Here is a 10,750-nt window from a genome sequence, read left to right as displayed (position 1 = left end):
CCCTCCCCCCCCCCAAACATTCCCTCATCCACCCCCCCCAAACATTCCCTCATCCACCCTCCCCCCCCCAAACATTCCCTCATCCACCCTCCCCCCCCCCAACCAACCATCCCACCACCCCCCCCCCCAAACATTTCCCTCATCCACCCCCCTCCCCCCAACACCCACCACCCTCCCCCCACCCCCCAAACATCCCACACCCACCCCCCCCCAAACATTCCCCACCACCCCCCCCCCCCCCCAAACATTCCCATCACCACCCTCCCCCCCCCAAACATTCCTCATCCACCCTCCCCCCAAACATTCCCTCATCCACCCCCCAAACAACCCTCATCCACCCCCCAAACTTCCCCACCAACCCCCAACATCCCCACCACCACCCTCCCCCCAACACCCTCCCACCCCCAAACATCCCCTCACCACCCTCCCCCCAAACATCCCCCTCCCCCCAAACATCCCTCACCACCCCCCCACACCCCAACCCCCCCAAACATCCCCTCATCCCCCCCCCAAACATCCCTCATCCACCCTCCCCCCCCCAAACATTCCCTCATCCACCCCCCCCCCCCCACACACATCCCTCATCCCCCACCCCCCTCCCCCCCCCCCAAACATCCCTCATCCCCCCCCCCCCCACACCCCCCCACCCCCCCAAACATCCCTCATCCACCCTCCCCCCAAACATTCCCTCATCCACCACTCCCCCCCCCCCCAAACATTCCCTCATCCACCCTCTCCCCCCCCCCCCCAAACATTCCCTCATCCACCCTCCCCCCCCCCAACACATTCCCTCAACCACCCTCCCCCCCCCCAAACATTCCCTCATCCACCCTCCCCCCCCCAAACCCACATCCCCACCCCCTCCCCCCCAAACATCCTCCACATCCACCCTCCCCCCCCCCAAACATTCCCTCATCCACCCTCCCCCCCCCAAACATTCCCTCATCCACCCTCCCCCAAACATTCCCTCATCCACCCCCCAACCACTCCACATCCACCCCCCAACCTCCCTCATCCACCCCCAAACATCTCCACATCCACCCTCCCCCCAAACATCGCCCACCCCCCAAACATCCCCTCATCCACCCTCCCCCCAAACATCACCCTCCCCCCAAACATCCCCCTCCCCCCAAACATCCCCTCATCTACCCCCCAAACATCCCCTCATCCACCCTCCCCGCCCCCCAAACATTCCCTCATCCACCCTCCCCCCCCCCCAAACATTCCCTCATCCACCCTCTCCCCCCAAGCATTCCCTCATCCACCCTCCCCCCCCAAACATTCCCTCATCCACCCTCTCCCCCCCCCAAACATTCCCTCATCCACCCTCCCCCCAAACATTCCCTCATCCACCCTCCCCCCCCAAACATTCCCTCATCCACCCTCCCCCCCCCAAACATTCCCTCATCCACCCTCCCCCCCCCAAACATTCCCTCATCCACCCTCCCCTCCCCCAAACAATCCCTCATCCACCCTCCCCCCCCAAACATTCCCTCATCCACCCTCCCCCCCCAAACATTCCCTCATCCACCCTCCCCCTAAACATTCCCTCATCCAGCCTTCCCCCGAATATTCCCTCATCCACCCTCCCCCCCAAACATTCCCTCATCCACCCTCCCCCCAAACATTCCCTCATTCAGCCTCCCCCCAAACATTCAGTCACCCACCCCCAAACATTCCCTCATCCACCCTCCCCCCAAAACATTCCCTCATCCACCCTCCCCCCCCCAAACATTCCCTCTTCCACCCCCCACCAACGTTCCCTCTTCCACCCCCCCCAACGTTCCCTCTTCCACCCCCCCAACGTTCCCTCTTCCACCCCCCCCCAAAGTTCCCTCTTCCACCCCCCCCAACGTTCCCTATTCCCCCCCCCCCCACGTTCCCTCTTCCACCCTCCCCCACGTTCCCTCTTCCACCCTCCCCACGTTCCCTCTTCCACCCTCTCCCCCCCCCCCCACGTTCCCTCTTCCACCCTCCCCCCCCACGTTCCCTCTTCCACCCTCCCCCCCCACGTTCCCTCTTCCACCCTCCCCCCCACGTTCCCTCTTCCACCCTCCCCCCCACGTTCCCTCTTCCACCCTCCCCCCCACGTTCCCTCTTCCACCCTCCCCCCCACGTTCCCTCTTCCACCCTCCCCCCCACGTTCCCTCTTCCACCCTCCCCCCCACGTTCCCTCTTCCACCCTCCCCCCCACGTTCCCTCTTCCACCCTCCCCCCCACGTTCCCTCTTCCACCCTCCCCCCCACGTTCCCTCTTCCACCCTCCCCCCCACGTTCCCTCTTCCACCCTCCCCCCCACGTTCCCTCTTCCACCCTCCCCCCCACGTTCCCTCTTCCACCCTCCCCCCCACGTTCCCTCTTCCACCCTCCCCCCCACGTTCCCTCTTCCACCCTCCCCCCCCACGTTCCCTCTTCCACCCTCCCCCCCACGTTCCCTCTTCCACCCTCCCCCCCACGTTCCCTCTTCCACCCTCCCCCCCACGTTCCCTCATCCCCCCTCCCCCCAAACGTTCCCTCATCCCCCCTCCCCCCAAACATTCCCTCATCCACCCTCTCCCCCCCCAAACATTCCCTCATCCACCCTCCCCTCCCCCCAAACATTCCCTCATCCACCCTCCCCCCAAACATTCCCTCATCCACCCTCCCCCCCCCCAAACATTCCCTCATCCACCCTCCCCCCAAACATTCCCTCATCCACCCTCTCCCCCCCCCAAACATTCCCTCATCCACCCTCTCCCCCCCCCCCAAACATTCCCTCATCCACCCCCCCCAAACATTCCCTCATCCGCCCTCCCCCCCCAAACATTCCCTCATCCGCCCTCCCCCCCCCCCAAACATTCCCTCATCCGCCCTCCCCCCCCCAAACATTCCCTCATCCACCCCCCCCAAACATTCCCTCATCCACCCTCCCCCCCCCAAACATTCCCTCATCCACCCTCCCCCCCCCACCAAACATTCCCTCATCCACCCTCTCCCCCCCAAACATTCCCTCATCCACCCTCCCCTCCCCCCAAACATTCCCTCATCCACCCTCCCCCCAAACATTCCCTCATCCACCCTCTCCCCCCCCAAACATTCCCTCATCCACCCTCCCCCCCCCCCAAACATTCCCTCATCCACCCTCCCCCCCCCAAACATTCCCTCATCCACCCTCCCCCAAACATTCCCTCATCCACCCCCTAAACATCTCCTCATCCACCCCCCAAACGTTCCCTCATCAACCCCCAAACATCCCCTCATCCACCCTCCCCCCAAACATCGCCCTCCCCCCAAACATCCCCTCATCCACCCTCCCCCCAAACATCCCCCTCCCCCCAAACATCCCCTCATCCACCCCCCAAACATCCCCTCATCCACCCCCCAAACATCCCCTCATCCACCCCCCAAACATTCCCTCATCCACCCTCCCCGCCCCCCAAACATTCCCTCATCCACCCTCCCCCCCCCCAAACATTCCCTCATCCGCCCTCCCCCCCCCCCCAAACATTCCCTCATCTGCCCTCCCCCCCCCCAAACATTCCCTCATCCACCCCCCCCAAACATTCCCTCATCCACCCTCCCCAAACATTCCCTCATCCACGCTCCCCCCCCCCCCCAAACATTCCCTCATCCACCCTCTCCCCCCCAAACATTCCCTCATCCACCCTCCCCTCCCCCCAAACATTCCCTCATCCACCCTCCCCCCAAACATTCCCTCATCCACCCTCTCCCCCCCCAAACATTCCCTCATCCACCCTCCCCCCAAACATTCCCTCATCCACCCTCCCCCCCCCCCAAACATTCCCTCATCCACCCTCCCCCCCCAAACATTCCCTCATCCACCCTCCCCCAAACATTCCCTCATCCACCCCCCAAACATCTCCACATCCACCCCCCAAACGTTCCCTCATCCACCCCCCAAACATCTCCACATCCACCCTCCCCCCAAACATCGCCCTCCCCCCAAACATCCCCTCATCCACCCTCCCCCCAAACATCACCCTCCCCCCAAACATCCCCCTCCCCCCAAACATCCCCTCATCTACCCCCCAAACATCCCCTCATCCACCCTCCCCGCCCCCCAAACATTCCCTCATCCACCCTCCCCCCCCCCAAACATTCCCTCATCCACCCTCTCCCCCCAAGCATTCCCTCACCCACCCTCCCCCCCCAAACATTCCCTCATCCACCCTCTCCCCCCCCCAAACATTCCCTCATCCACCCTCCCCCCAAACATTCCCTCATCCACCCTCCCCCCCCAAACATTCCCTCATCCACCCTCCCCCCCCCCAAACATTCCCTCATCCACCCTCCCCCCCCCAAACATTCCCTCATCCACCCTCCCCTCCCCCAAACAATCCCTCATCCACCCTCCCCCCCCAAACATTCCCTCATCCACCCTCCCCCCCCAAACATTCCCTCATCCACCCTCCCCCTAAACATTCCCTCATCCAGCCTTCCCCCGAATATTCCCTCATCCACCCTCCCCCCCAAACATTCCCTCATCCACCCTCCCCCCAAACATTCCCTCATTCAGCCTCCCCCCAAACATTCAGTCACCCACCCCCAAACATTCCCTCATCCACCCTCCCCCCAAAACATTCCCTCATCCACCCTCCCCCCCCCAAACATTCCCTCTTCCACCCCCCACCAACGTTCCCTCTTCCACCCCCCCCAACGTTCCCTCTTCCACCCCCCCAACGTTCCCTCTTCCACCCCCCCCCAAAGTTCCCTCTTCCACCCCCCCCAACGTTCCCTATTCCCCCCCCCCCCACGTTCCCTCTTCCACCCTCCCCCACGTTCCCTCTTCCACCCTCCCCACGTTCCCTCTTCCACCCTCTCCCCCCCACCCCAACGTTCCCTCTTCCACCCCCCCCCCAACGTTCCCTCTTCCACCCTCTTTCCCCCCCCAACGTTCCCTCTTCCACCCCCCCCCAACGTTCCCTCTTCCACCGTTTCCCCCACCCCCAAACGTTCCCTCTTCCACCCCCCCAATGTTCCCTCTTCCACCCCCCCCAACGTTCCCTCTTCCACCCCCCCAACGTTCCCTCTTCCACCCCCCCCAACGTTCCCTCTTCCACCCCCCCCAACGTTCCCTCTTCCACCCCCCCCAACGTTCCCTCTTCCACCCCCCCCAACGTTCCCTCTTCCACCCCCCCCAACGTTCCCTCTTCCACCCCCCCCAACGTTCCCTCTTCCACCCCCCCCAACGTTCCCTCTTCCACCCCCCCCAACGTTCCCTCTTCCACACCCCCCCCACATTCCCTCTTCCACCCTCCCCCCCCTACCCTCTTCCACCACCCCCCCACTAACCCTCCACCCTCCCCCCCCTACCCACCCCACCCCCCCACTTCCCACCACCCCCCTCCCCCCAAACGTCCCCTCATCCCCCCCCCCCCAAACACCTCCCACACCCCCCCCCCCCCCCAAACATCCACCCCCACCCACCCCCCCCCCAACCCACCACCCCCCACCCCCCCCCCCAAACCCCACCACCCACCCACCCCCCCCCCCCAACCCACATCCCCACCCCCCCCCCCCAAACATCCCCATCCACCCTCTCCCCCCCCCAAACATTCCTCATCCACCCTCTCCCCCCCCCCCCAAACATTCCCTCATCCACCCCCCCCCAAACATCCCTCATCCACCCTCCCCCCCCCAAACATTCCCTCATCCGCCCTCCCCCCCCCCCAAACATTCCCTCATCCGCCCTCCCCCCCCCCCCAAACATTCCCTCATCCACCCCCCCCCAAACATTCCCTCATCCACCCTCCCCCCCCCAAACATTCCCTCATCCACCCTCCCCCCCCCACCAAACATTCCCTCATCCACCCTCTCCCCCCCAAACATTCCCTCATCCACCCTCCCCTCCCCCCAAACATTCCCTCATCCACCCTCCCCCCAAACATTCCCTCATCCACCCTCTCCCCCCCCAAACATTCCCTCATCCACCCTCCCCCCCCCAAACATTCCCTCATCCACCCTCCCCCCCCCCAAACATTCCCTCATCCACCCCCTAAACATCTCCTCATCCACCCCCCAAACGTTCCCTCATCAACCCCCAAACATCCCCTCATCCACCCTCCCCCCAAACATCGCCCTCCCCCCAAACATCCCCTCATCCACCCTCCCCCCAAACATCCCCCTCCCCCCAAACATCCCCTCATCCACCCCCCAAACATCCCCTCATCCACCCCCCAAACATCCCCTCATCCACCCCCCAAACATTCCCTCATCCACCCTCCCCGCCCCCCAAACATTCCCTCATCCACCCTCCCCCCCCCCCCCAAACATTCCCTCATCCGCCCTCCCCCCCCCCCAAACATTCCCTCATCTGCCCTCCCCCCCCCCAAACATTCCCTCATCCACCCCCCCCAAACATTCCCTCATCCACCCTCCCCCCCCCCAAACATTCCCTCATCCACCCTCCCCCCCCCCCCCAAACATTCCCTCATCCACCCTCTCCCCCCAAACATTCCCTCATCCACCCTCCCCTCCCCCCAAACATTCCCTCATCCACCCTCCCCCCAAACATTCCCTCATCCACCCTCTCCCCCCCCAAACATTGCCTCATCCACCCTCCCCCCAAACATTCCCTCATCCACCCTCCCCCCCCCAAACATTCCCTCATCCACCCTCCCCCCCCAAACATTCCCTCATCCACCCTCCCCCAAACATTCCCTCATCCACCCCCCAAACATCTCCTCATCCACCCCCCAAACGTTCCCTCATCCACCCCCAAACATCCCCTCATCCACCCTCCCCCCAAACATCGCCCTCCCCCCAAACATCCCCTCATCCACCCTCCCCCCAAACATCACCCTCCCCCCAAACATCACCCTCCCCCCAAACATCCCCCTCCCCCCAAACATCCCCTCATCTACCCCCCAAACATCCCCTCATCCACCCTCCCCGCCCCCCAAACATTCCCTCATCCACCCTCCCCCCCCCCCAAACATTCCCTCATCCACCCTCTCCCCCCAAGCATTCCCTCATCCACCCTCCCCCCCCCAAACATTCCCTCATCCACCCTCTCCCCCCCCCAAACATTCCCTCATCCACCCTCCCCCCCCAAACATTCCCTCATCCACCCTCCCCCCCCCAAACATTCCCTCATCCACCCTCCCCCCCCCAAACATTCCCTCATCCACCCTCCCCCCCCATACATTCCCTCATCCACCCTCCCCTCCCCCAAACAATCCCTCATCCACCCTCCCCCCCCAAACATTCCCTCATCCACCCTCCCCCCCCAAACATTCCCTCATCCACCCTCCCCCTAAACATTCCCTCATCCAGCCTTCCCCCGAATATTCCCTCATCCACCCTCCCCCCCAACGTTCCCTCTTCCACCCCCCCCAACGTTCCCTCTTCCACCCCCCCCAACGTTCCCTCTTCCACCCCCCCCACGTTCCCTCTTCCACCCTCCCCCCCAACGTTCCCTCTTCCACCCCCCCCACGTTCCCTCTTCCACCCTCCCCCCCACGTTCCCTCTTCCACCCTCCCCCACGTTCCCTCTTCCACCCTCTTCCCCCCCCCCCCCAACATTCCCTCTTCCACCCCCCCCCCACGTTCCCTCTTCCACCCTCTTTCCCCCCCCAACGTTCCCTCTTCCACCCCCCCCACGTTCCATCTTCCACCCCCCCCACGTTCCCTCTTCCACCCTCCCCCCCACGTTCCCTCTTCCACCCTCCCCCCCACGTTCCCTCTTCCACCCTCCCCCCCACGTTCCCTCTTCCACCCTCCCCCCCACGTTCCCTCTTCCACCCTCCCCCCCACGTTCCCTCTTCCACCCTCCCCCCCACGTTCCCTCTTCCACCCTCCCCCCCACGTTCCCTCTTCCACCCTCCCCCCCACGTTCCCTCTTCCACCCTCCCCCCCACGTTCCCTCTTCCACCCTCCCCCCCACGTTCCCTCTTCCACCCTCCCCCCCACGTTCCCTCTTCCACCCTCCCCCCCACGTTCCCTCTTCCACCCTCCCCCCCACGTTCCCTCTTCCACCCTCCCCCCCACGTTCCCTCTTCCACCCTCCCCCCCACGTTCCCTCTTCCACCCTCCCCCCCACGTTCCCTCTTCCACCCTCCCCCCCACGTTCCCTCTTCCACCCTCCCCCCCACGTTCCCTCTTCCACCCTCCCCCCCCACGTTCCCTCTTCCACCCTCCCCCCCCACGTTCCCTCTTCCACCCTCCCCCCCCACGTTCCCTCTTCCACCCTCCCCCCCCACGTTCCCTCTTCCACCCTCCCCCCCACGTTCCCTCTTCCACCCTCCCCCCCCACGTTCCCTCTTCCACCGTTTTCCCCCCCAACGTTCCCTCTTCCACCGTTTCCCCCACCCCCAAACGTTCCCTCTTCCACCCTCCCCCCCACGTTCCCTCTTCCACCCTCCCCCCCACGTTCCCTCTTCCACCCTCCCCCCCACGTTCCCTCTTCCACCCTCTCCCCCCCCCCCCCAACGTTCCCTCTTCCACCCCCCCCCAACGTTCCCTCTTCCACCGTTTTCCCCCCCAACGTTCCCTCTTCCACCGTTTCCCCCACCCCCAAACGTTCCCTCTTCCACCCTCCCCCCCACGTTCCCTCTTCCACCCTCCCCCCCACGTTCCCTCTTCCACCCTCCCCCCCCACGTTCCCTCTTCCACCGTTTTCCCCCCCAACGTTCCCTCTTCCACCGTTTCCCCCACCCCCAAACGTTCCCTCTTCCACCCTCCCCCCCACGTTCCCTCTTCCACCCTCCCCCCCACGTTCCCTCTTCCACCCTCTCCCCCCCCCCAACGTTCCCTCTTCCACCCCCCCCCCAACGTTCCCTCTTCCACCGTTTTCCCCCCCAACGTTCCCTCTTCCACCGTTTCCCCCACCCCCAAACGTTCCCTCTTCCACCCTCCCCCCCACGTTCCCTCTTCCACCCTCCCCCCCCACGTTCCCTCTTCCACCCTCCCCCCCACGTTCCCTCTTCCACCCTCCCCCCCACGTTCCCTCTTCCACCCTCCCCCCCACGTTCCCTCTTCCACCCTCTCCCCCCCCCCAACGTTCCCTCTTCCACCCCCCCCCAACGTTCCCTCTTCCACCGTTTTCCCCCCCAACGTTCCCTCTTCCACCGTTTTCCCCCCCAACGTTCCCTCTTCCACCGTTTTCCCCCACCCCCAAACGTTCCCTCTTCCACCCCCCCCCAACGTTCCCTCTTCCACCCCCCCCCAACGTTCCCTCTTCCACCCCCCCCCAACGTTCCCTCTTCCACCCCCCCCAACGTTCCCTCTTCCACCCCCCCAACGTTCCCTCTTCCACCCCCCCCAACGTTCCCTCTTCCACCCCCCCCCAACGTTCCCTCTTCCACCCCCCCCAACGTTCCCTCTTCCACCCCCCCCAACGTTCCCTCTTCCACCCCCCCCAACGTTCCCTCTTCCACCCCCCCCAACGTTCCCTCTTCCACCCCCCCCAACGTTCCCTCTTCCACCCCCCCCAACGTTCCCTCTTCCACCCCCCCCAACGTTCCCTCTTCCACCCCCCCCAACGTTCCCTCTTCCACCCCCCCCAACGTTCCCTCTTCCACCCCCCCAACGTTCCCTCTTCCACCCCCCCCAACGTTCCCTCTTCCACCCCCCCCAACGTTCCCTCTTCCACCCCCCCCAACGTTCCCTCTTCCACCCCCCCCAACGTTCCCTCTTCCACCCCCCCCAACGTTCCCTCTTCCACCCCCCCCAACGTTCCCTCTTCCACCCCCCCCAACGTTCCCTCTTCCACCCCCCCCAACGTTCCCTCTTCCACCCCCCCCAACGTTCCCTCTTCCACCCCCCCCAACGTTCCCTCTTCCACCCCCCCCAACGTTCCCTCTTCCACCCCCCCCAACGTTCCCTCTTCCACCCCCCCCAACGTTCCCTCTTCCACCCCCCCCCAACGTTCCCTCTTCCACCCCCCCCAACGTTCCCTCTTCCACCCCCCCCAACGTTCCCTCTTCCACCCCCCCCAACGTTCCCTCTTCCACCCCCCCCAACGTTCCCTCTTCCACCCCCCCCAACGTTCCCTCTTCCACCCCCCCCAACGTTCCCTCTTCCACCCCCCCAACGTTCCCTCTTCCACCCTCCCCCCCGCTGAAAACGTTCCCTCCTCCCCCCCGCTGAAAACGTTCCCTCCTCCCCCCCGCTGAAAACGTTCCCTCCTCCCCCCCGCTGAAAACGTTCCCTCCTCCCCCCCGCTGAAAACGTTCCCTCCTCCCCCCCGCTGAAAACGTTCCCTCCTCCCCCCCGCTGAAAACGTTCCCTCCTCCCCCCCGCTGAAAACGTTCCCTCCTCCCCCCCGCTGAAAACGTTCCCTCCTCCCCCCCGCTGAAAACGTTCCCTCCTCCCCCCCGCTGAAAACGTTCCCTCCTCCCCCCCGCTGAAAACGTTCCCTCCTCCCCCCCGCTGAAAACGTTCCCTCCTCCCCCCCGCTGAAAACGTTCCCTCCTCCCCCCCGCTGAAAACGTTCCCTCCTCCCCCCCGCTGAAAACGTTCCCTCCTCCCCCCCGCTGAAAACGTTCCCTCCTCCCCCCCGCTGAAAACGTTCCCTCCTCCCCCCCGCTGAAAACGTTCCCTCCTCCCCCCCGCTGAAAACGTTCCCTCCTCCCCCCCCTTTAAAACGTTCCCTCCTCCCCCCCCCTTTAAAACGTTCCCTCCTCCCCCCCCCTTTAAAACGTTCCCTCCTCTCCCCCTTAAAACGTTCCCTCCTCCCCCCCCCTTAAAACGTTCCCTCCTCCCCCCCCCTTAAAACGTTCCCTCCTCCCCCCCCCCTAAAACGTTCCCTC

The 10,750-nt window shown here is 64.8% G+C and overlaps 1 protein-coding gene across 4 annotated transcripts in view; it reads left to right on the top strand.

Moving 5' to 3' along the window:
* The window catches only part of LOC140453977 (mothers against decapentaplegic homolog 4-like), a 138,712-nt gene that overhangs the window by 315 nt on the left and 127,647 nt on the right, over positions 1–10,750 (top strand). The window lies entirely within an intron of this gene.

Source organism: Chiloscyllium punctatum, chromosome 28 (assembly GCF_047496795.1).
Source record: "Chiloscyllium punctatum isolate Juve2018m chromosome 28, sChiPun1.3, whole genome shotgun sequence".
Lineage (NCBI taxonomy): Eukaryota > Metazoa > Chordata > Chondrichthyes > Orectolobiformes > Hemiscylliidae > Chiloscyllium > Chiloscyllium punctatum.
This window is presented reverse-complemented; position numbering and strand designations above follow the sequence as displayed.